At 36.0% G+C, this 23,187-nt stretch overlaps 1 long non-coding RNA gene across 3 annotated transcripts in view; it reads left to right on the top strand.

Annotated features, from left to right (window-relative positions):
* LOC148949057 (uncharacterized) overlaps nt 1–11,416 on the top strand; it is a 103,655-nt gene extending 92,239 nt beyond the window's left edge. For all 3 annotated transcript variants that reach the window (XR_016142067.1, XR_016142069.1, XR_016142068.1), the window contains 2 exons: nt 8,508–8,566; nt 10,847–11,416. This is a non-coding gene — a long non-coding RNA (uncharacterized LOC148949057). The remainder of the gene's footprint in view (nt 1–8,507; nt 8,567–10,846) is intronic.
* Nucleotides 11,417–23,187: the final 11,771 nt, after the last annotated feature.

Below are 23,187 nucleotides of genomic sequence, written 5' to 3'. Positions count from 1 at the left end.
CTTATAAACACAGACTTTGTAAATAAAAGTTGTATTATGTCAAACAAAATTACAAACAATATTAAAAATACAGCAAAAATTAAAAAACACGACAAACAAAAAATAAAATGTGAAAAAAGGATTATCGTAATATATGCGAAAAGAATCGTTTATTATAGAAAGGTGTTGGGGTCTTAGTATGTAATACCAGGGGATATGCCTGGTATTAGATACAAATTTAAGCCCTATTAACAACTTTTTAACGCAACTGCATCGTTTCTTTGAGTGGGATGTTAGATTTCACACCATCCTGACAATACACTCCACCCTCCCCTAGAAATAATTTAAAGAAAGTGGGTTGATATTAGCGTTAAATCTAAGCCCTATTAAGAACTTTTTAACAAAAATGCACCGTTTCTTTGAGTGGGATGTTAGATTTCACAGAAGTCGTGAAATCTACCCTCCCCCTAGCAATCATTTCCAGAGGGCGCGTTGATATTAGAATTAAGCTATATTAAGAGCTTTTTAACGAAACTGCATTGTTTCTTTAATTGGGATATAAGATTTCAGTCCCCCTCTCCTGAAAAAATTCTTTTAACGCCTCCCATCCTATCTCTAATCTCTAGAGTATGCTAGTCCAAGGCAATGAATACCACCCGGGCTAACTATAGATGGCATATGGTACCATCTGGCACTCTCATTATTCCAAAGGCATTTATAGATATTTTTGTAATAAAAATATGCTTGTAAATCCATTGATTTATGTTTTAGCAATCCACCATCAAACTGATGCCCCGAAGACAATCCACGCTCCACTATCAAACTATTACTGCTCTGTGGCACGTCTGACGGCCCCTTCATCATTCCAAAGACATTTTTCAGACATTTCTTGTTAAAAGTTTTGCTTCAGTCCGGTGATTTTAGTTTTTGCAAGCCAAGCCATTCATGATGCTCCACAAAGCACTCCACGCCATCACAGCTTTACGCGCCTGCCCCTCCGGTATCCACGTCGAATCACCAAATCATCCACCCCCTCTAGGACATTTTCAAGCTTTTCCCACCGAAAAAAAGGTCATGGATCTAAATTAAACAGTATATTTTTGAACAGCGGATCTCGACATTTTAGTGCTAGAGTGTGCTCTAGCGTGGAACGTTGTCTCATGTGTCTTGGTAGTGGACACTCTCATTCTAGGAGCGCCCCATGCCAAAATGAACCTTCTTGCTTTCATTGTGGTTCTCATGATCATACTGGATTTAGCTTTTGCTGCAAACGGTTAACCGAAAAAGTTGCAAAGAATAAAAAATGATTAGTGCAAAGATTATGTCTTAAATCTGAATGGTTTTGGTGATAAACAACATGTATTTCAGTCTATGCTGTGCGATCTGGATATTTTGTGTCTGCAGGAGCATCACCTTCTGTACCACTCTACTAGTCTTCTTTCGAGCCTGTCGCAGCAGTTTAAGTGTTTTATAGCTCCAGCTACACCTACAGGTGGACGCCATCTGGAGGCGTTTGCATTTTTATTCGAGAGAATATTCCAGTTTCAGTGTTTGCCGTTAATCGTTATTTTGTTGCTGTTCGAATCCCAGAGATTATCGTTTTCTCGTGCTATTTACCAACAAATTATCATACTATTGATTCGGTGTTTGATTTCAATTTTGCATGTTTAGAATTATCGCGATTTGGGGCGAAAGTTCCATCAGATTTCCAGTGGCTTATTTGCGGGGATTGCTATCTCTTGCAACATTGCTATCTCTGATGTCCGCTCCTCCGCTCTTTTATCTTAGTTTTCGGTTTTTACTATAGTTTCAAAAGATGTGGATTTTACGTATGTCCATAATTCTGGTTCTTGCTCTAATCTAGACCATGTGCTTGTTTCAAATGCAGCGTTATTACCACAGCCTGTTCATGTTGGATTGGATATGCCTATTAGTGACCATTTTTACCTTTCTTTTCATTTAAATATTCAAATTCCATCTTTTAAAATTATCTATCGATCTAGTCAAACTGTAAATAAAATGATCTGGGACAGGGAAAAAATTTGAAATATAATAAAAAATCAGATGCACTTTTAGTTAAAATAATTGTAAATTATTCTAAGGATGTTGATCAAATTGGTATTGATCCATTTTACCTTGAAATTCTTCATAGTGTAAATGTCGGGGCTAATAAAGCATTTACGACTGATTTTTTCCGTCATGGATCTCGTGTTTTAGGTTAGAACCTTAACCCGATTTTAAAGCAAATCCAAAAGAATGCACCTCAAGCTTGTTACGTTTGGAATTGCGCGGGAAAACCACGATCTGGACCATTTTATGATTGTATAAAATTAACCAAACACGTTTTTTGGGCTGAGTTTTGTTTGTATAGTGAAATTACAAGAGATGAAATTGGTTCAAGGATTACTAGTGATAAGAATGAGCTTTGGAGTTTGGTATGAGCTTTGGAATGAGCTAGACGTCGTAATAATAATTGTTCACCAGATTCTAATAGTTCTCTGAAACTAGATGATTTAATATCTCATTATAATCATGTTTTTCATCCGATGGTGCGGCAGTTGAATCAAGGCTGGACTCTTCATTATCAGAAGAAATTTCAAAGCCCCGCTCAAATAGTAAAATATCTGTTTCTGTTGAAGATGTAACGGTAGCAATTAAAGCTCTAAACAGTAAGCATTCTTTTGATCATGATGGTATACATTCAAACCATATAAAATGGAAATCCCCCAAAGCAATCCTTCTCCTCGCTACTCTTTTTACTACTATTCTTTCTTCTGGAGTTCTTCCAACTAGCTTTTCTCGTGCTACCACTTCACCCCTTTCAAAAAAAGGAGGGAATACGAATTGATGTTCTGATTGCAGGCCGATGACTGTTTCGTGCCAGGTTAGCAAAGTTTCTGAGTTAGTTTTATTAAAGTATTTGGAGTCTTGTAACCAAGGCCTGAATCAAATTGGGTTCCGCAAGGGTCTAAGCATGGATGTTGGTCATACCCTCCTTTCAAGAATAATATCCTTTTGTAAGCAATGAGATAGAGTTTATACACTTGCGTTAGATTTTGCGGCGGCGTATGATTCAATTATCCATTCTTGGGCTATGACTGGGCTTCTGAAGAATAATGTCTCGCTACCATTAGTTTTGGTTTTAAAAAAGTTGTATGGCTCCTCTCGTATTCTTATTAAGTGGAAGAATCAGTTTAGTGATTATAATGTTAAGTTATGTAGGGGGCTGAGGCAAGGAAGCATTATTTCTCCTTTGATTTTCAATAATACTGTTTCGGGGCTATTTGATCAAATTCAGTTGACTTTTATTTATGGTAAAGGTTATGTTCTGTCGTGGATTGCTTGCGCAGAGTATGTAATCCTTTTGAGTTGATCACTTCAGTCACTTCAACAAAATGTAGATTTTTTAGCAAATGTTTTTAGTGAGCATGGAATTCGTTTTTGCCCTCAAAAGTGTCAGTTTTTAATTCTTGGTCCTAAGGCTAATGATCTCGTTAATTCAGAAATTTCTGTTCGTATTTATGATAGTATTTTAAAACCTTTAGAATCTTTCTTATATCTTGGTGTGCCTTATGGACCAACTTTAGCTCTATGCCGTGCTTCTATTTCTAAAGCAGTTAAAAGTAGAATGGCGTCTAGTTTCAGGGCAGTAATTTGTCTTCGCGATCTTCTTTCTCAGAAATCACTGGCTCGGGTATATAATACAGTTGCCTTGCCTCAGATTTAGTTTTTTCATCGCTTCTCCCGTTTTTTAGAATTAGTAATATTGCGCATGTAAAAACCACATTTTTTAATTTTGCCAAGTTCCTTTGCCGCTTTTCTAAATCTGAATCAAATACTTTTTTAATGAATACATATAAAATAAAAAAACCCTGTTGATGTTTTGGAGAAAAAGCAAAAGAAATTTTTATCCAAATTCCCTGTTTTTTCTCATAATTTACATAGAAATGCGCACGAAGCTTAATTTATTTTATTTTATTTAATTTTGAATGAAGTGTTAATTTGTGAAGTGTTAATTTGAAGTGTTAATTTATTATCTATTGAATGAAGTGTTAATTTGTGTGGTAATTTTGATTGAAGGCCTTTGTGTACTTGTTGTTATATAGTTTAAAATATTTTTATGGCCTGTTGATTAGCAGTTATTATTTTTTTTTTTTTTTTTTACTCTTCTTATTCGGAGGAAATAAAAAGTTTGAATTGAACTGTGATACTTCAAGCAATCCATGCCACAATGCCACACTATTACTGCTCTGTGGCACCCCTCTGACATCGATCCATCACCCCCAAGATATTTCAGATATTTCTTGTTAAACATTATACGTCAACTCATGGATTCACGTTTTGTTTGCAAGCCAAACCGTTCTGGATTACCTCAAAAACACATTACACCACCGTGGCATTAAAAACATCCCCTTCCGTCATCCACATTTCACCATGCTTGTTTTCTTAGCTAATTGGTTTCGCTATGCAAATTACGCCACAGTTCCATGCTATTACTGCTTTGTGGCACCTTGCGACACCTGTAATCAACATTTTAAGTGTCTTCCAATGTTTGAACACCCTTAATGGATATAATTTGTATTGCTGTTATTTACCAGCGATTCCCGGCACTGTAGCACACCATTACTGCTCTGCGACACCCCTCTGACATCACATCTTCATTCCTAAAATACTTTTCAGACATTTCTCAATAAAACTTGTACATTCAATCAACTAATTCAAGCTTATTGTAACTCAGGCCAATCATCACAACCTTCAAAACACTCCCACATCACCGTGACATTTTACAACTCCCCCTTCCGTCATCCACGTTGCACCAGTCCTCATCATTCCCCTAAGAAATCTCCAACCTTTTTGCTCCGAAACTAAGCTACTGAGGATAAATTAAACATTATATTTTTGAACAGCGAGAAGTAGGCATTATTTTCCAAGAGGGTGATATCCAAGCAATTTACACCACTGTACCAAACTATAACTACCTTGTTGCCCATTTTGTCATCAACCTTTTGAGCGTCTTCTAACGTTTGAACACCCTCAATGAATGTAGTTTCTATTGCTATTATTTTTCAACGATTCCCGACACTGTGCCACACTCTTACTACTCTCATGCACCCATCTGACATCACATCATCATTCCTAAAATATTATTCAGACATTTCTTGTTAAAAATTATACATGAATATTTCTTAAGAAATCTAAGCAGTTAAAATAGAATCGTCCCTTTAAATATTTTTAATGTATCATCAAATCAATATTTATAATGGTCTTTAAATATATAATATCAGGCTCGATTATTTGAACATCGTATTCTTCGAGTAGTCCAATATTTCTCAGAGGGTGGGGGGAGATCGTAAAGTAAACGATCGTCATCTTCGTTGCACTCCCTCCCTTAAAACCCCCTCCTTACCATATCCTACGAGGTATATGACAACCTCTCCTCGGTATAATATACCTCACACACTTCATCCACGTCCTCAGCTAACTTTTTACGAAGGAAGACCTCTTGAGACTCCATCAGACTCCACACATCCTAGGTGTTCTCTCCAGCATGAACATAGTCAGTGGTCTCCTATAAAAGAAACAAACATATACATACTTAGTAGGAAATAAAATTTTCGGCTCAAGGGCCGGGTAAACACACATGATACAAACACGTGGAAAAAATGCAATTAATATGAAAAATAAATAAGAAAATAATAGTGGCGTCATTGAACCATCGATTTTTATCGTTTGATTCATTAGTTTCAAATTCCTCCAAACACAAACAAAAATCATTAGATTTTTCACTTAATTCCTAGATAATGACGTAAAATTGCTCTTTTTGGATAAAACCCTGTTTTACATTGTGAGTAATTTCCCAGTGGACACTTATTTGAAGATTTTTTATAATCGGCTTATCTGTGGTTTGGTTATTTTGACCGCTGTGATTTCCTCTGGGAACAATTATTTTAGCTCAGTATTGCCGACTGGAGGTTACCAATAGAATATTTTATCAGGCAAATCTTATAAGAAAATTTTAACCTTTTCTTAAGGTGCGTCGACAATACCGCGTTGTTTTCTGGACGTCGACGGAAATGGAGGACAAATTATTCTTGAATGCTGGGTTGAACTTCATGAGTCGTAGTATGGAAAGAGGAGAAAAACTGGAGGGAATAGTTGACACAGGGATTGACTTTTTTAAACCAGAAGAAATTCTGAAAGCCAAAGCATCGCTCCATCAACTAATGCAGTTTACAACACGCAGTGAAATTCACGCAAAAGATGAAGAATATTTTACAGACATTTGCAGATGGATTCATGAAGCTCACGTCAAGAAGACCAAATTTCCGACCTTTGTTATTGATTCTCCCTGCTCAGTCCCAGCTACTAGTGAAGCTAATGCAGCAACCGTAGCTATTAGGGTGAATGAATTGTCTTAAGTTATCAAGAACCATTTTGCTGTTAATGTCAACAAACCATTCGAATGGCCAAGCGCTTCAAATCGGCCTGATAAGCCCTAATATGCAATCGCCCTGAAAAATCTGCGCGAGTTGCTTGATACCCCGAGTGCTAGGAAGAGATTCGTAGATTCGGTATGTTCCGATAATAGTGACATATCTGAATTACGGAAAGTCAAATCGGACTGCAAACTAGTGGTTCGTTCGAAAGACACAGCTGAAACCATTTTTGAGTCAATCAAGACCACCCAGCCGAAGATTTCTGCTGCCAGAGAGAGCCCTAACTATGTTGATGTAGTGAAACGAGTCCCCTCTGACGTTTCAGTGGATGAGCTAACTGCACTGATCCCCAGAGCTACGAGGTCTGAACAGCTTTGCAGTTCCCGTACGTTCAAGGTATTTTTCAGCTGTCGATCGGATTTGGATAAATTTCTTTAAATTTCCATAAGGGACTCTGTGAAGATCTACTACGAAAAATTGCCCACTTAAGTTATGAATCAGCTATCAGCCAAGTAACATCGTTTGGCTAATGTTTTAACCTAGGTTGATGTGAGATAAAATGAATTGCAATAGCAAAGTGGGACAAGTTTTGTTCTGTGAATGCGAACAAGTTCTTTTTATGTACGGAGACTGCTAATTAATGATTACGCATAAACAGAAGTCAATTTATTAGATGAGGGTTCTAATGCGAAGATTTGAGGAGTTCCTGTTGGCAATTTATGTGTTAGCCGTGCATTAACGGCTTAGCGAACTGCACGTCGGTACTTACGTGGATAAATAAGAAGTACTTTTCCGGTAAGAATATTCTAATTTTTTATTTACTGGTTTGTGATGACAAGGAATAAGCGTAAACGTAAAACAGTGGACCAATTTGGATCGGTTTCGCATCACGAATCTGGGCATTCATCTTCAATGCATAAGTCTATAAATCGTGCTTCGATCCTGTCATTAGCGGACGATTTCTTGAAAATTCTTGAAATCGTAACGGAGTCTCAAAGTAAATTAAAATCAATTGACACGAGATTGGCTAATCTAGAAAATCGAGTAATTTCTGTGGAAAATGCTCAAGCTATCTTACAATCAAATGTTGCTCAAGGAAAAAATTGCGGAAAAAATTGCGAAAACGCAAATGCATATTGTATCCACTGAGGCAAAATATCACCGTGAAATGACGTCTTCGTTGTCGGCAAGATTGATGTCAGTGGAATATTTATCTACAGAAAATAACATTATTGTGTGGAATAAAGTTTGTGATGATGTAGCTACTGCTAAAAGTTTATTTCAAGAAATATCTACCAATAGTTTAGAATTAACAAAGGTTCCAGAATTTACAATTGTTACGAATAAAAAAAAGCAAAAGTTTTTCAAAGTGAATGTTAAATCACGCAAGGCGAAGTTTATGATCTTATGTAATGGAAAAAAACTTAAGAATAAGACTTTCGGTTCAAATACAGCTATGAAAAATCTTTACGTCAGTGATGATGCTCCATTGTGTGCTCCTGAAGCGCGGAAGAGACTTTACGAGACGAAATCTAAATTGAGTAGAAAGAGTATTCCAGCTTGGGTATCTAATACTGTTCCTCCCTTCATTCAGATTGAGAGAGAATGTGTTGGAAAAGTAAAATATATGTATAATGAGCCAATACCAGGGCTACTTGATTGTTGATTCTAGCATTTCATTTGTTTTGTTTTGAAGTTAAGAATCATTTTTTTGCTATTATTATATGAATTTTATTATCGTGGTTAGAGGCACTAGCACAAGTATGTGCCTGATGAAGAAAACCAAATATATTTTTCTTCGATTGTATTATCTTGTCTTTTTTAATTTGAGTGAGACTTTTCCCTTTTTATTTTCCATGAGTTTTTTTGTTATGTTGAATGGGCAGTGGGTGGAGCGGTGGGGAGTTTTTTTGTACGAGACGGTGGAACGTGTTCTACTGTCTTGTATGGAGGGTTCCATGTTGTTATACTTATTGTTTATGATGAAAAGGCAGTGTGGTCTTCGTCGCTATTTATGTTATGTTGTATCTTTTTATTTTGTGTTTTATTTATGATAAATTTTATTTTTAATTTATTTTCTCTTTTTTTCAGTTTTTTTCTTTTGTCATTGATTGCGGCCCTCTGGATACTGGAGACCATTTGTGGTTGTTGTAAGTAGATTTTAATTTTTCTATGAGTTTCCTCGTTTGCCTCCTAAGCTTGTGTCTTGAAAAAATGAGTTGGATTATGACAATAATAGATTGAAAAAACTTTAGAGAAATTCGTTGAGTTGGGATGTTCTTGGGAATGGGGTCTTAAATCCGGATTATGATGAAGGAACGATGGAGGATTTTCTAGTGGTTAAATATAAATTTCCAGTTGATATTGGAAATAAATCTACTATGAGTCAGCAAAGTTTGAGCATTTTCCATTTGAATTGTCAAGGTCTTTCTAGTTCATTTAGTTTTTTAACCGAACTATGTAAGTTTCCTGAGTTGAATTTGCTTGCATTGAATGAAACGTGGCTTCGTAATAATACAATGATTCTACTTGAAATTGATAGTTATGACTGTGTGACGCAGGAGAGGGAATCACGATTACATGGTGGATTGGCTTGATATTGCAGGAAGAATATTACAATGAAAATACGGAATGATCTACGTGTGAATAAAGAGATGGTTTTTGAATCAATGGTGGTTGAACTTTGTAAGTCAGGAAAATTTTTCTTTGTGGTGGTTGTTTATCGACCTCCATCTAGAAATGTGCAGGAATTCAGTGATTTGCTGGAGCGGCAAACGGATAACTTGTCAGGTTCAAATCACTCATGCTTTGTTTGTGAAGACTTTAATCTTGATCTATTTTCAGTAAATGTAAACCCGAGAGTTCGTGATTTTTTAAATGTTATGTTGGGTTGCGGTTTAAGACCGACAGTTAATATATGCAGTCGAGTGACTTTGCGCTCGGAATCACTTTTGGATAATATATTTGTTAATGTGAAGTATGATTTTGCTGATGTTATTTTGAATGATGCTTCTGATCATTTTGGTGTTCTTGTTGTTATTAGAGATTTTGGTGTCCCTACAGCTATGAATATACCACCACAAATTTCTGCATTGAAAATGTATGCTAAGGCTCTTAACATATTCAGAAGAAAATTAAAGAACACTCAATTTGACTTTTTAGAACGTAGTGATGTGCAAGTGAATGAGAAGTTTTCATTATGGTATTCAGAAATAACTAAATTACTAAAAGAAAGTTGTACAGTTATTAAAAATCCGGCTTTTCATGTTACCCCTGGAAAACCCTGGGTTACTAGAGGACTGATGAAGGCCATATCAAATCGAAGACTGCTATATAAATATTCTTTAGTGTCTCCTGAGGCGAAAGTGAGATATTAGAAATATAATTGTGAACTCAATAACCTATTACGAACAGCGAGAATTAATTATTATCGAAATGAGTTTAAAAAAAGTGCAGGTAATCCCAGGCAAACGTGGAGAGTAATTCAGTCTGTTCTGAGCACTTCCAAAAGTTTAATTTTACCTGAAAATTTAACCACTGATGCTTTCGATTGTAGATAATATGTCTGACCATTTTTCTATTGTTGGTAAACGGATAGCGAACTCCACAACAAAATTTTCTGAGGATGGAACATACCGCCAATTTTTACCCGAAGAAAGTGATGTATTCGCATATCTGAAACCAGTAACTGCTAGTGAACATACCACATTGTGGAACATGAGAAATAATGCTTTGAGTGCTGACTTCCTTTCATTGCGTGTACTTAAGTATGTTTTCTCGGAAATATGCGACCAGGTTTGTGTTCTATTTAATATGTGCCAAAAAGATGGTGTTTTTCCCAATTTTATGAAAATTGCTAGAGTGGTTCTGCTTTTTAAGGGCGGAAAAAAAATTTGCCGAATGATTATAGGCCTATTTCATTGCTGCCAGTTTTACCGAGAGTTTTTGAAAAATTGATTAATGGCAGGATGGTTGATTTTCTTCAGAATAAAAGGTATTTTAGTAAAACTCAGTTTGGATTCCGTAAAGCAATGTCGATAGATCAAGCTCTTCTTTTTCTCACGACTTTAGTGAACGATGCTCTGGACCAAGGATGGAAAGTTGCATCTGTTTTTTTTTGGACATTGTGAAAGCCTTTGATGCAGTGGACCATGGAATTCTTCTGGTGTAGCTGAGGAATTGTGGTTTTCGAGGTATGTTTTATCGTCTATTGGAATCTTTTCTCCAAGATCGAAAGCAGTTTGTCAGTGCTGGTGAAATCAAATCTCAAGTTAAAAGTGTTGAATTCGGTGTCCCTCAAGGGTCAGTTTTGGGGCCACTACTGTTTCTTATATATATTGATGACCTGCGAAATGCTATCAATGGATTGTCTTTTGATTTAAAATGTAGTGATACTGGAGCATTAAAATCTATTTTGCCTTATTTTGCAGATGACACGCATCTAACTGTTGCTGCAAAAACCGGGGAAATGCTTATACAGAATCTTCATACTGGCATGTTAAATATTGAAAAAAGGATGAGGGTTAACAGACTTCAGCTAAACCATGCAAAATCCCATTTTGTAATGTATGCGAGAAGTAGCAATTACTACTCTTGGATTGACAAAATACAGTTCGGTGAAATTATTCTGCCTCGGGAAGTTTCGACGAAGTATGTAGGGGTGATTGTTGATGAGTGCCTTAACTTCAAAGAGCACATTTCATGTGTTAGTGGCAAGGTTGCAAGAAATGTTGGGATGATGAGGAAACTGAAGCATTTTTTCCCGAAAGACATTATGAGATTGCTTTATTTTTCTTTTGTTTACCCATACCTTCTATATGGTTGTCTTGTGTGGTCAAGTACGTTTTTAATTCACCTTCGTTCCCTTAGAAGTTTACAAAATAATCACCTACATGTTTTAACTGGAGATAATCATAATATGTCTGTTAGACATAGATATAATCAAGTAAATATATTACCGATGGCTGGATTATTCCGTTTTTATAATGATCTTTTTATGTTTAAATATACACACGCGTTATTACCTGAGTGTTTTAGAGAAATGTTTATAAGTGGTGTTAATTTTCATAACTACTCGACTAGAACATCAAGACTAGTTCGGCGACCTCAGGTTATTACAAAGCGATCCGTTTTTTCCATAAAACATGTTGGCCCTCGGGTGTGGGAACCATTAACGCAGGCAATTTCAACAATTGATGAGCTAAATAAATTTCGCAGTAAATTAAAAGGACAGTGATTTTCTACATATGAGTTTTAATCCTTGCTGGGCGAATTTTCTCTCAAGTGATTGTGGCACTTTTTTTGGTAGGGTGACGAGGAGGTAAAAAAGAAGAATGATTTTTAGTTTTGTGTCTTCGGTATCCAATTAGGTCGCGAAATTTTGAGAAATTAATTTATTTCGTTTATTTTTATTTATTTATTTTCTTTTTATTATTTTTGCCCTTTTTGTGGGAGGGGGGGGGGCTAAGAATGGCTGGTAGTATTTGTATATGTAGGGTTTTGTAAAGGGTGATGCCTGCCCATACAAGTTTAATAAACTACGGGTTTTGTTGTTAATGTGTTTTTTTTTAATAAAACATTTTCTCTCTCTCTCTCACTGAAGAATTCCGTTTCTTACCCACCGTTGCTACTCGTGCCACAACCAAGATCACCTAGCTGCCAAGTGTACCAATAACCCTCTCTGCTCCAGATGTGGCGCTTCTGACCACGTCTCCAAAAAGAACGATGCAGAAAAGTGTGCTCAAGATATGTTTTGCGCTTCGTGCAAGAAAGTGGGTCATACCTGCTATAGCGAGAAGTGTCCGGAAAACCAGCAAAAGACAAACTCATGAACATGCTGAATAACTAAATCTCCAATACGATATTTATATATATTTATATACGATATCTCTAATAACATATAATAACGATATCTCTAATATATATATTTATATACGATATTTATATACGATATCTCTAATGACAATCCTTACAGATATTCTATAATCATCCTTCATCTAGTCATGGTGGCAGATATAACAAAGAAGCATAAAAAACAGAATTATGGGTCTTAAATCTATGATTTTTTATAATCTTAGTCTTGAGGCTTCCCATGTACGCTATGGACAAAAAAAAATCCTAAAAAAGGTGAAAAAAAATAAAAGCATACTGCAAATAACTCCACTGGTCAATTGGGCAGATAGGTCATGGAGTCTCAATAAAACATAAATAAGGGTATAAATGAATTTTGATAATCTCCGCCTTGAGGCTTTTCATGTATATAATACACATTAAACCTCAAAAAGGAAAAAAAACACAAAAAGCAAGTGACAAATAACAGGGCTGCGGATGTATCACAGCTTGGCTTGCTTTTATACTTGCACGCATTTCTTAACTTACTTCATGCCAAAATTCATTTGAACAGGAACTAGTTATCCTCCTTGGCAAAATACCATATTGAATTAAGAAATGCTGGGCAAAGAAAACAAAATTAGGCCACTTTTAATTGTCATTTCGAGACTAAGGATATTAGAATGTGGATTTGGTAAGAATTTAATAGCTGTATTGACAATAACTTTGATTTGCTGGTTCTAAAACAGTAAAATATAATAGACACAAAATAACGTTATTTTAAGAATATTTCATGTGTCTTTTCTTTATGGACAGAATGTATCTTATAAATAGGCCTTAGAAGAGAGAACAATCCGAGAGCTAATGTACACAAACATGTGCATTTTTTTGCTCATTTACTATTAACCATAGCCCCAACCCGTTTAGCAAATTATGAATATTTTGCCCACGGGATGCTTAAACCTCTGGATTTAGCCCAATCCTATCCGTGTAGCTGAATAAACTAAATCTCTAATCTCTAAATCTCTAAATCTCTAATCTCACGACTCTCTTGAAGCACATATTAGTGTGCTCTTGTGGTTGACCAGTTTGTGAATAAATATAATGTGATATGCCTGCAAGAACATTTCATCACAGAAGCTGGCCTAAACCTGCTAAATCTCTGGCCGTCCTACTCTGTGTTCTCCGTGCCTGCAAAATGTTCATCTCCGCGGGGCCGTTCGTCAGGCAGTATTGCCACGTTGGTTAGCAATCGTTTCGTGTATGAAGTATACGATAACAGTGACAATTTTCTTGCAACTAGACTAGATAACCTAATAGTTATAAATGTATACATTCCAACTGATTACCGTGACGACAGATCTGATAGTACTTTTGCTATAAGTGCTGCCAAACTAGCCCGTTGCCTTAAGAAAGCCGAGCACGAGTCCCTTGAGTGCATAATCGTGGATGACTTTAACTGCACTTTAGAACTTGGTATTAGTGCCCAAAACAGTCGGTGTTTCAGTCTAATAGGGATACTTGAGAACCGCTTTATTATTCACCGGAAAAACCAGGACTTTTCGTGTATCAACCAATCTGGTTCTACGTCCAATCTAGACCATATTGTTAGCTCTAGTTCTTTGCTAGTACAGGAGGTTCTTGTCCTTCCGTATAGTTTCACTTGGGATCATTTCCCAGTTAAGTGTATTATCAGTAGGCCTACCTAGTTTTCCGCTGCAAATTATTCGTCGGCACTCACTTAGAGGTGGCATGAGGTTCCGGTTTGGTGAAAATTGATAAAGAAAAGTTTCAAGATTCTTGTGATCTTGTTCTGTCAAAAATTCGCGTACCGTTTGACCTACTTATGAAATTATCTCATCATGATGATGTGTGGCTAGGTCTTAATATTTATTACGCTGAAATGACCCATGCTCTTCTGTTTCTCAAATCTCATGGAGTGTCCAAGTCTCGTGTCACACTTGAGTAGTGTGAACTACTCAAGAAAAGGGATGGTCTTCCAACCTTTTGTTACAATTAGCATGCGACCGAGCTATCTTCTGGCACAGGATATGGAAAAAATGTGGTAAACCATGCTCAGGAGTAGTTAAAGAGATCAGAGTGGCATCTAAGCGTAGGTTTGAGCTTTCTGAAAAAGTATTTAAAGATCTTATGGAAAATGTTTGATAAGAAGGAGCCAGCGGGTCCTGAGTCAGATATCCCATCTTTAACATGGATAAAATATTACCTTGATGAGTTTTCAGCCCCAAAACAGGATCTTGACATTTCTGTTCAAGAAAAGCTTTCATCCCTCCTCTCATCAATTCCAAATACAGATATCCTAGCTAACCAATCACAGGTGGCGTCCGCGATCCGACGGTTGTAAAAGAAGAAGTCGGCTGGCATTAACCATGTATCCACCCTTCACCTTAGCCATTGCAGCCCGAGTTTCATCGGACACCTAACTCTTCTCTTTCAGATGATCTTTACCACTGGATTAGTACCATTGGCATTCAGTACTAGTTTGCTTAGACCAGTCCTGAAGAGAGGAAAAAGTACTTCGGTATGTGGTTCGTTCAGACCGATCACAGTGGCACCAATACTTTACAAAGTCTTCGAATTTTTGGTCATTGATGAAATCCAGGAAAATGCTGGACTCCCCCTTCCCAGTTTGTGTTCCAGAAGGGCCTTGGTTGTGGTCACGCCATTTCTGCTTTGGCTTCAGTCTTGATTGAAGCTGATGAGTCGAAGAAGCCCATTGTTACAGGTCTGCATGACATCCGCCGTGCCTACGACTCACTTCTCCATGACCAACTCATTCTGGATATGAGAAAGAGAGGTGTACAGAAGGGCATCCTACTACCCATTAAAGACAGTTACGACCTCCTACAGGCTGAACTCCTGCTTCCTGGCCATGGTCGAGCACTTGCTGAATATACACCAGACGTTTTGCTCTCCTACCGAAGGAATCCGGTAGTCCCAGTAAAAATGGTGCTCGACAAGGATCTGTCACATCTCCTTGTGCCTTTAATAACTGTATTATTGAACCAAGTCTACTATCGAGACAACATGCATAGCTCATGGAATAGACGTTACAATGATAGCGTACACTGATGACAATCTGAACCCCAGCCGCACTGTCGCAGGTACAGAGACCACCTTCTCCACACTACAATCAAATTACAGTCGCATTGGCCTTGAATTTAACCCATAAAAGTCGAAGATTCTTCTGTTCAACTGGTGCCAAGAAGAGTTCCTGTCTGCGAGGCTGATAGAACTGTATGTAGCCCTTGTCCCAAAAATTATTTAGCTTGGTTTACCAATTGGAAAGGATCTTGTTGATAGACTAGTTGATATGATTGCCTGATCTATATTTGTTAATTCACTGATGATTATTTGGTTTAATTTTTTACGAATTGCGGCTTGATGCAACGATGCTCATATTTCTTATGTTTGTTCAGTAGGCTACTTGGGAGTTTAAAAAGTAAAATATGTTACATACATGCAGTGCAGTGTATAATTGAGTTTTTGTTTCTCGTCTTTGTTATTTGTTCGATGTGTGTGGGTTTTGTTTTAGTGATACTCCGTCTTTTGTACGTTTTTGACGGGTAACAAATAAATAATAATAATAATAATATTAATAATAGGTTTTTCTGATGTGACGTATTTGATGCTGTAACTTTTATCAAGACCTGCTACACCCTTTTGGAGTCTTTCTCCATATTTAAAAATCAAATATGTTTCAATAGAATACAAAACTTGATTACGAACAAAATTGTCAAGTGTTTTTTCACTATACAATAAATAACCAGTGATATTCGAAGATATTTTCTCCGAATCCTCTCAAAACTATGAGTTTTTGATAATAGGTAGGCCTACTAGATCCCCCCCCCCCGTATGTCCTGGGTCATTTTTTTTCTTAGGATGAAAGATCTTCCCTCGGAAAACTCACCAGAGGAAAATTCTCGCCTGGAAATCCCTCGGTAAGTAAAAGTAACAATTGAAGTAAAAAAAAAACAATCAACTTAAACAAAATTGAAAACTCATCTGTGCATTTATATTAGTGGGCTTATCAATCTCAAATTTCAAATTCAAGTAAGCTAACTGTAACTGACCATCCTGCATTATTCTTATGTATATAAAACCAGGGCATTTATATTTAAACTTGTTCACCTGTCATAAGATTTCAATAATTGTCCACAGATGTGCAATGCTTAATTGACCATGTTTCCATAACATATGCTACCATAACAAAACATATTGACGGACGAGGTACATGTTTTAAGTAACTACTGTAGCATTGCAAACTAACAATCTGCCCTCACACACGAGACAGATGTGACTTCCAAATGATTATACCCCTATAGAAAGGAGCAAGACCTCATAAGTGAACACCGTATTTTCATCGAAAAAAACAACAAATTCTACATTTTGTAGATATGAGTTTGGAGCCCCTACAGTAGGGTTCACTAATACAGTGAATGTCCTTGATTTTCAATGATTTACCCTCTCAGGCTTCACAGAATTGTGAAGTTCTTTGACTGTTACTACACATTCAATAATCTTATCTGATCGAATTTTCTTTTTTTTTCCATATTTTTCATCGAAAAAGCAACAAATTCTACATTTCATGTAGTTAGACGCATGAAACCTGAACACAAAGGCTCTATGATATGCAGTTGTTAGAATTTCAAATTTAAAAAAAAAATGAAAATTCAGCTGAAAACAGGAGAACATAGAATTCCAACAGAAAACAGGAAAGGTAAAACAAAATAATAGACAACAAAAAAATAGCATTTTATTCCACTCCCAGTATTTCGAACATCTCTTAGTGATAGAACAGTGGATTGAAGATGTGCTTAGTAACACAGATCTCTGGGCTTGGTGCCAGTTGTCACAAGATTACACGATTGCACAATACCTACCAATGTAAGAAATTCCAGCAACTAAAACGTCTATTCGACGCCCCCTAGTCGCCATCTATATCATCTATCCTTTTTTCCAAGGTTCATACAAAAACACACACACGCAGACACACATACATACAAACACATACACATACACACACACACACAGACACACAAACACACACACGCACACACACACACAAGACACACACACACACGCACACACACACACACACACACACACGCACACATACACACACACACACACTCCTCAGGAAAAAAAAAATCAGAATCGAACCTTAGTATTTTTTCACTGCCATATAAAAATCCTGAAGACAAATCAGAACTTTGTTTTCTTTTTGAAAAAATTCGGAATCGAAGAGTAACATTTTTCTGTTCATTGGAAAAAACCCCAATTGAACATTAACATTTCTCTCTCCTATGGAAAATTTAGAAGAGAACTTGAACTTTTCTTCACTTCTTTGAGATAACTCATAATTACAGTGGAACTTTCTCTCTTTCCTTGGAAAAAATTCAGAATTGAAGTATAACTTTTTCAATCTTCGACCGAAAATTCAGAAGTGAGACTTCTTTCTCTTCACCGACAAAATTCCGGAGAGAACTTGAGCTGTTTTTTCTCACTCTTTGTTTAGAATATTCCGCACTAATGTGAAACTTTTTCTTGTTTAGGCAAATCCAGAACTGAAGCGGAAATTTTTTCTCTTCTTTGGAAAATTTCAGATTTTAACTGTAACTTTTTCTTTCTCTTCTTTGAGAAAATTAAGAAGAAAACTTGAACTTTTCTTCACTTCTTTGAGAAAACTCAGAATTCAATCAATCAATCAATCAATCAATCAATTTATTAATACTAAAAAAAAACAATACAATTACAAACTTAAAATTTAAACACGCCCAATAAGCTAAGCTTGTAAAGGGCCAACAAAATAAATAATACACTATTATAAAGCACAAAAAAAAAAAAAAAATGGGATAAGAGACATTTATGAAAATAGGAGAAATAATAGGAGAAAATAGGAGAATTATTTGAAATATATTGAATAAAAAAAAAACATATTAATGTGGATGGAATGCAAAAAACAAAAGAAGAAAAAAAGGGGGGAAATACTATACTGGAAATACCCAGCGAGAAAGTGCGTTTGCAGAAAGAGATAGAGGGACATCAGGAGAGATGGAGTTCCATAGTAAAATAGATTGATAAACAGGAGACCTCTGACCTGCTGTCGATGATCGCTTAGGTAAAATGAACCTGCGATAAGAGCTACGTAAAAAAGAAGAGTACCTACCTGAGCCTGACAGAAAGAAAAACTGCTACAGAGATGGTGGAAGTGTACCTAGAAAAACAGAATGTGCTAAATAAAGGTAACTTTTACCCACAATACGATCCAGCGGAGCTATTCCAGTATCATTATAAAGATCAGAGGAAGGGTAAAAACGAGGTAGAAGAAAAGTAGCCTTCACTGCCCTATTTTGGGCTCTTTGAAGCGAGCAGAGAAGAGATTTATTAGTACTACCCCAGACAGAACAGCAATAAGAAAGGTAAGGAAAAATAAAAGCATAATAAAGAGAAAGCATAGCATCTGGGGGAAGAAATGAGTTAATCCTGTGTAACATTGAAGATTGGCGGAGGACAAGGGAGCGGGTATGAGTTATATGGGGTTTAAAAGAAAGAAAACAGTCAAGATACACACAAATAATTTTCACTATAGTAGATTGCGGTATAATATCATTCTCATAAGTCAGGATGGTTGGTTCCCTTGCGTTTCTCATACGATAAGGGGTTCTAAAGTGTACAATGGCACTTTTTTGACTGTTGAGAGTCATACCATTTGACCAGCACCAATCTTTTACTTTATCAAGAAGACCTTGAGCTAGGGAAATGGCAGATGGCAGGTCCACTGCAGCAACGAAGAAGTTACTGTCATCAGCAAAAAGTATAGGGTGCACAAGGGGATGAAGACCATCAACAAGATCATTAATATAAATTAAAAACAAAAGTGATCCAAGCACAGAGCCTTGTGGGACACCTTTCAAAATAGACAAGGTAGAGAAAGAAGCATCATTGACCAAAACATACTGAGATCTCCATGAGAAGTAAGACCTGAACCATTCACGTAGGACTCCATGCACTCCAAATAAAGATAATTTAGACAAAAGAACAGAGTGAACGACCATATCAAATGCCTTTGAAAAGTCAAGAAATAGACCCAAAACACACAAGCCCTTGTCAAGAACAAACTCTGTTGCATCTGAAAGTGCATGCAAGGTAGAAAAACTGGGACAAAAGCCATACTGATGGTTAGTTATGAGAGAATTACCTGCAGTCGTATTAGTACTATATACAAATGAAGAGAGTCAACAATACACTACTTTTTCAACAATCTTAGAAATTACAGGAAGGAGAGAAATAGGTATATAATTTGAAATTAGAGATGAATCACCTTTTTTAAACAAAGGTACAACATTAGCAACTTTAAATAACTGAGGAAAAACACGAGAAGAAAGAGAAAGGTTAGTTATATGTGAGATGGGGATAGAAACAAACAGACGAATTTTTTTAAGAACATTACAGCTCAAACCAAAACCATCAACTGAACAGCTACTTGAAAGCTGAAAAATAATGTTAGAAATTTCGATATCACTGCATGGAAAAAGGAAAAATGACTTTTCTGCTAAGGGAAAACTACTTACTCTGCTGTAGGGTGGATTAGGAACTGAAGGAAGTGAGGTGAAATCCGAATTGAAGGCGCTTGCTGAAGAATTTTTGTCCACGAAAGATCCATCAGCTTTCCTGTAGTGACAAGGGGGGACTGTTTGAGTTTCTTGCGGGAAAGAGCTTCATTAACTACAGTCCAAACCTTTCGCAAATTCCCCTTACACTCATCAATTCGACGCGAAAAATATAGCTTTTTGGCTGCACGTACTGAAGAAGTAAGCACATTTTTATAAAGTTTATACTTCAAAAGATCATCCTGTGTCTTACTTTTACATGCAGCCTTAAACAGAGACGCCTTCATATGTGTAGCATTGATCAGACCTCTAGACATCCATGGACAATTAGGTATGGAATTCCTTGGCCTCTTTCTAAGAGGAAAATGCTTGTCCAACAGAGCTCCCATACGACACAAAAATAAATTCGTTGCACAATCAACATCATTAGCTTCAAGAACACTAGACCAATCATTACTCTCAAGACTATGTATTAAATTATAAATTTCTTTATCTGTGGAAGTTCTAAAAGAAGACTCACCCTGCTCATCCGCAACAATCTCAGTATGAGGCACAAAAAATGAAACATAAATAGGGAAGTGATCAGAAAGATCAGTGAAAACAAGACCAGAAGTAAACTTCAAATTAGAAGAATGAGAAATGAAAATATTGTCTATTAAAGTGGCAGAATTTCTAGTATGGTCAACAAGAGAAGGAAAAAAAATTGAAGGAAGTAGACCAGCAGAAAAAAGCACATCAAAGAGATGGTCACATTCATCACTGGATCCAATATTTAACATATTACATTTAAAATCTCCCAGAACACAAATACGTTTTTTAGAGAAAGACCCCACACAAGAAAGTTGATCAAGCAAATCACAGAACAAATGTGTTGGAAAAGGAGGGGGCTTATAAAACAAACAAACAGTGTCACATGCAAACTGGCTTTTCAGATCAATAACAAGAGAATAAACTGTCCTACTATTTGACACTACTGATGTAAACAAGGATAAATAATTTCTGAGACCACACTGGCTAATCATGATAAACAAAAAATCGCGAAGAATTTTTGTTCGCGATTTTTTGTTTATGTAAACAAGGATTCAAGGTCAGACCTTCTTCTAAACTCAATATCAGACTTTATAAACAAAGAAATACCTCCTGAGCACTTTGTTACCATTCTGGGGATATGGACAGCAACATAACCATGCATATCATAGGCTATAAAATTTTCACCATCAGATAACCATGTTTCTGTTAAACCTATTACATCAAAAGGGCGAGAATTATCAGACCAAAAACACGATTTCAGACTGTCCCACTGATCTTTTATCCCACGCACATTCAAACAAAATACATTAAAGCCACTATTTAAATACAGTCAGGGTATAATTTTATCACAATAATCAATGGTAGTGTGATAATTACAGCTAGAATTAACCATAGATTCTAGGAGAGGGTCAAGCGTGTGAGTCTCTTGTTTACCAGCCCTAATTGGTTGATCAAATATAACCTAATTAAGAATAGAAGAATTCAAAAGAAAAGAGAAATCACCCATAATTATCACAAATAATAAATATACACATAGAAATATAAGTGGGATGGCACAAATTATCCAAAGTATTGGACCAAAGTATAATGTGACACCAATTGCTATTACATGAGCTGCAAGTGTGCTGGACTGACAAAAAAATAATAGAAGTTAGGCTACATGAAGGTGAGAGGATCACAAAAAGCATAATGAGATACCAGTAAAATGAAAGTAGAATCAAAGTATTGGCCCAATTTATAATGTGGGACCAGAAAATTATGTAAGCTGTAACTAACATGAGAAAGAAAGAAAAAAAAAATATAATAGTAGTCAGCCTACCTGAAGGTGATAGGATCACAGACAAATATAAATGAATATCAATGGAATGCCACATATTATTCCAAATATTAGCCCAGAGTATACTATGTGTAGTAAAAAATTATGAGAGCTGCATATATACTGACATGACAAAAATTTGATAGAATTCAGGGTACACAAGGGTGATAGCATCAAAAAATAAGATAAAGAAATATCAATGAGATGGCATATATTATTCAAAATATTGACCAAAAATATAATATGGGACCAGTCAAAATTATGCAAGTTGCATGTGTGCTGACATGAAAAAAATATGATAGAATTCAGGTTACAGGAAGGTGATAGGATCACTAACCCAGATAAGAAAATAATAGTGGCATGGCACATATTCATCAAAATATTGGCCCCAAGTATAATGTGGAACCAGTCAAAATTATATGAGCTGCAATTATGCTGAAATGACAAAAATATGAAAGAAATCAGCCTGCATAAAGGTGATAGGATCACAAACAAACATAAAAAAATAATAAAAATAAATAAATAACAGTGGGATAACATATATGATTCATAATATTTGCCCAAATTGCAATATAGGACCAGTGAAAATTATATGAGCTGCAAACGAAACTCAGAGAAGAGAGAAAGTAACAAAATGAAAAATAAAATCAAAAAGGGTGAAAAAACGAGGATTTTGTCAGCCAGCGAACCATGAAGAAGACAAAATATAAGCAAATATTTCGACAAGGACCTCTCCCAATTCTTCCTCAGTGCTAAACAAAAACAAAAAAGATAATAAGAAAAAAAACGAGATTCTAACCTTTCGAAGTTTCCTGTACAAAGACAGAATAGACACTGAATAAAAAACCAGGCAGGAATCAATGAAAATGAAATTTACCAAAATTATTGTGTAAGGATCTTTCGTCTTGCATTAATTTTGGCTGGTCTACAATTTCGGTTTTCATTAGATATGCAAATAGGTTCTTTTAAGTTTTTTCGGGTGAAAATATTGATTGAGTCCTTCAAGATTAAATTGTCGTAAATTGGGCTTAATGAAATATCTCCAGTATCTCTATTTATTGCTAAATTTTGGTTCATATATTTTTTTATCTCAATAACCTCCTTAAAAGTTTGTGGTACGCCATTAACAGTTGATATTCAAGTTGCCTCGTCAAACAGAACTAGATGGGTCGGGTTTACGAAAATATGCGAAGCCAATGCCGAATCAAAGTTGTCATTGTTATTTTTTAATCTCAGGGACTTGTCCTGAAACAACTGTGTTTAAGTGAAACACATTTTTAGTTATTAATTCTTAATATGATTAATCGAAAGTTAATAACCTTTTAATATATAAAAATATTTACAACGGAATAAAAATTGATAACACGGACAAATACACACCTAAGTTGATACAGTACAGCTGAATTTTAAAATATACTAGACTAATTACCCCTCAGATGTAAAGAAAATTTTATCCCAAAGG

The sequence above is a fragment of the Artemia sp. Qi Xiang Cuo genome, chromosome 8, assembly GCF_049724085.1.
Source record: "Artemia sp. Qi Xiang Cuo chromosome 8, ASM4972408v1, whole genome shotgun sequence".
Classification (NCBI taxonomy): Eukaryota; Metazoa; Arthropoda; class Branchiopoda; order Anostraca; family Artemiidae; genus Artemia; species Artemia sp. Qi Xiang Cuo.
Note: the sequence above shows the minus strand (reverse complement) of the source record. Positions and strands in the feature narration are given on the sequence as shown.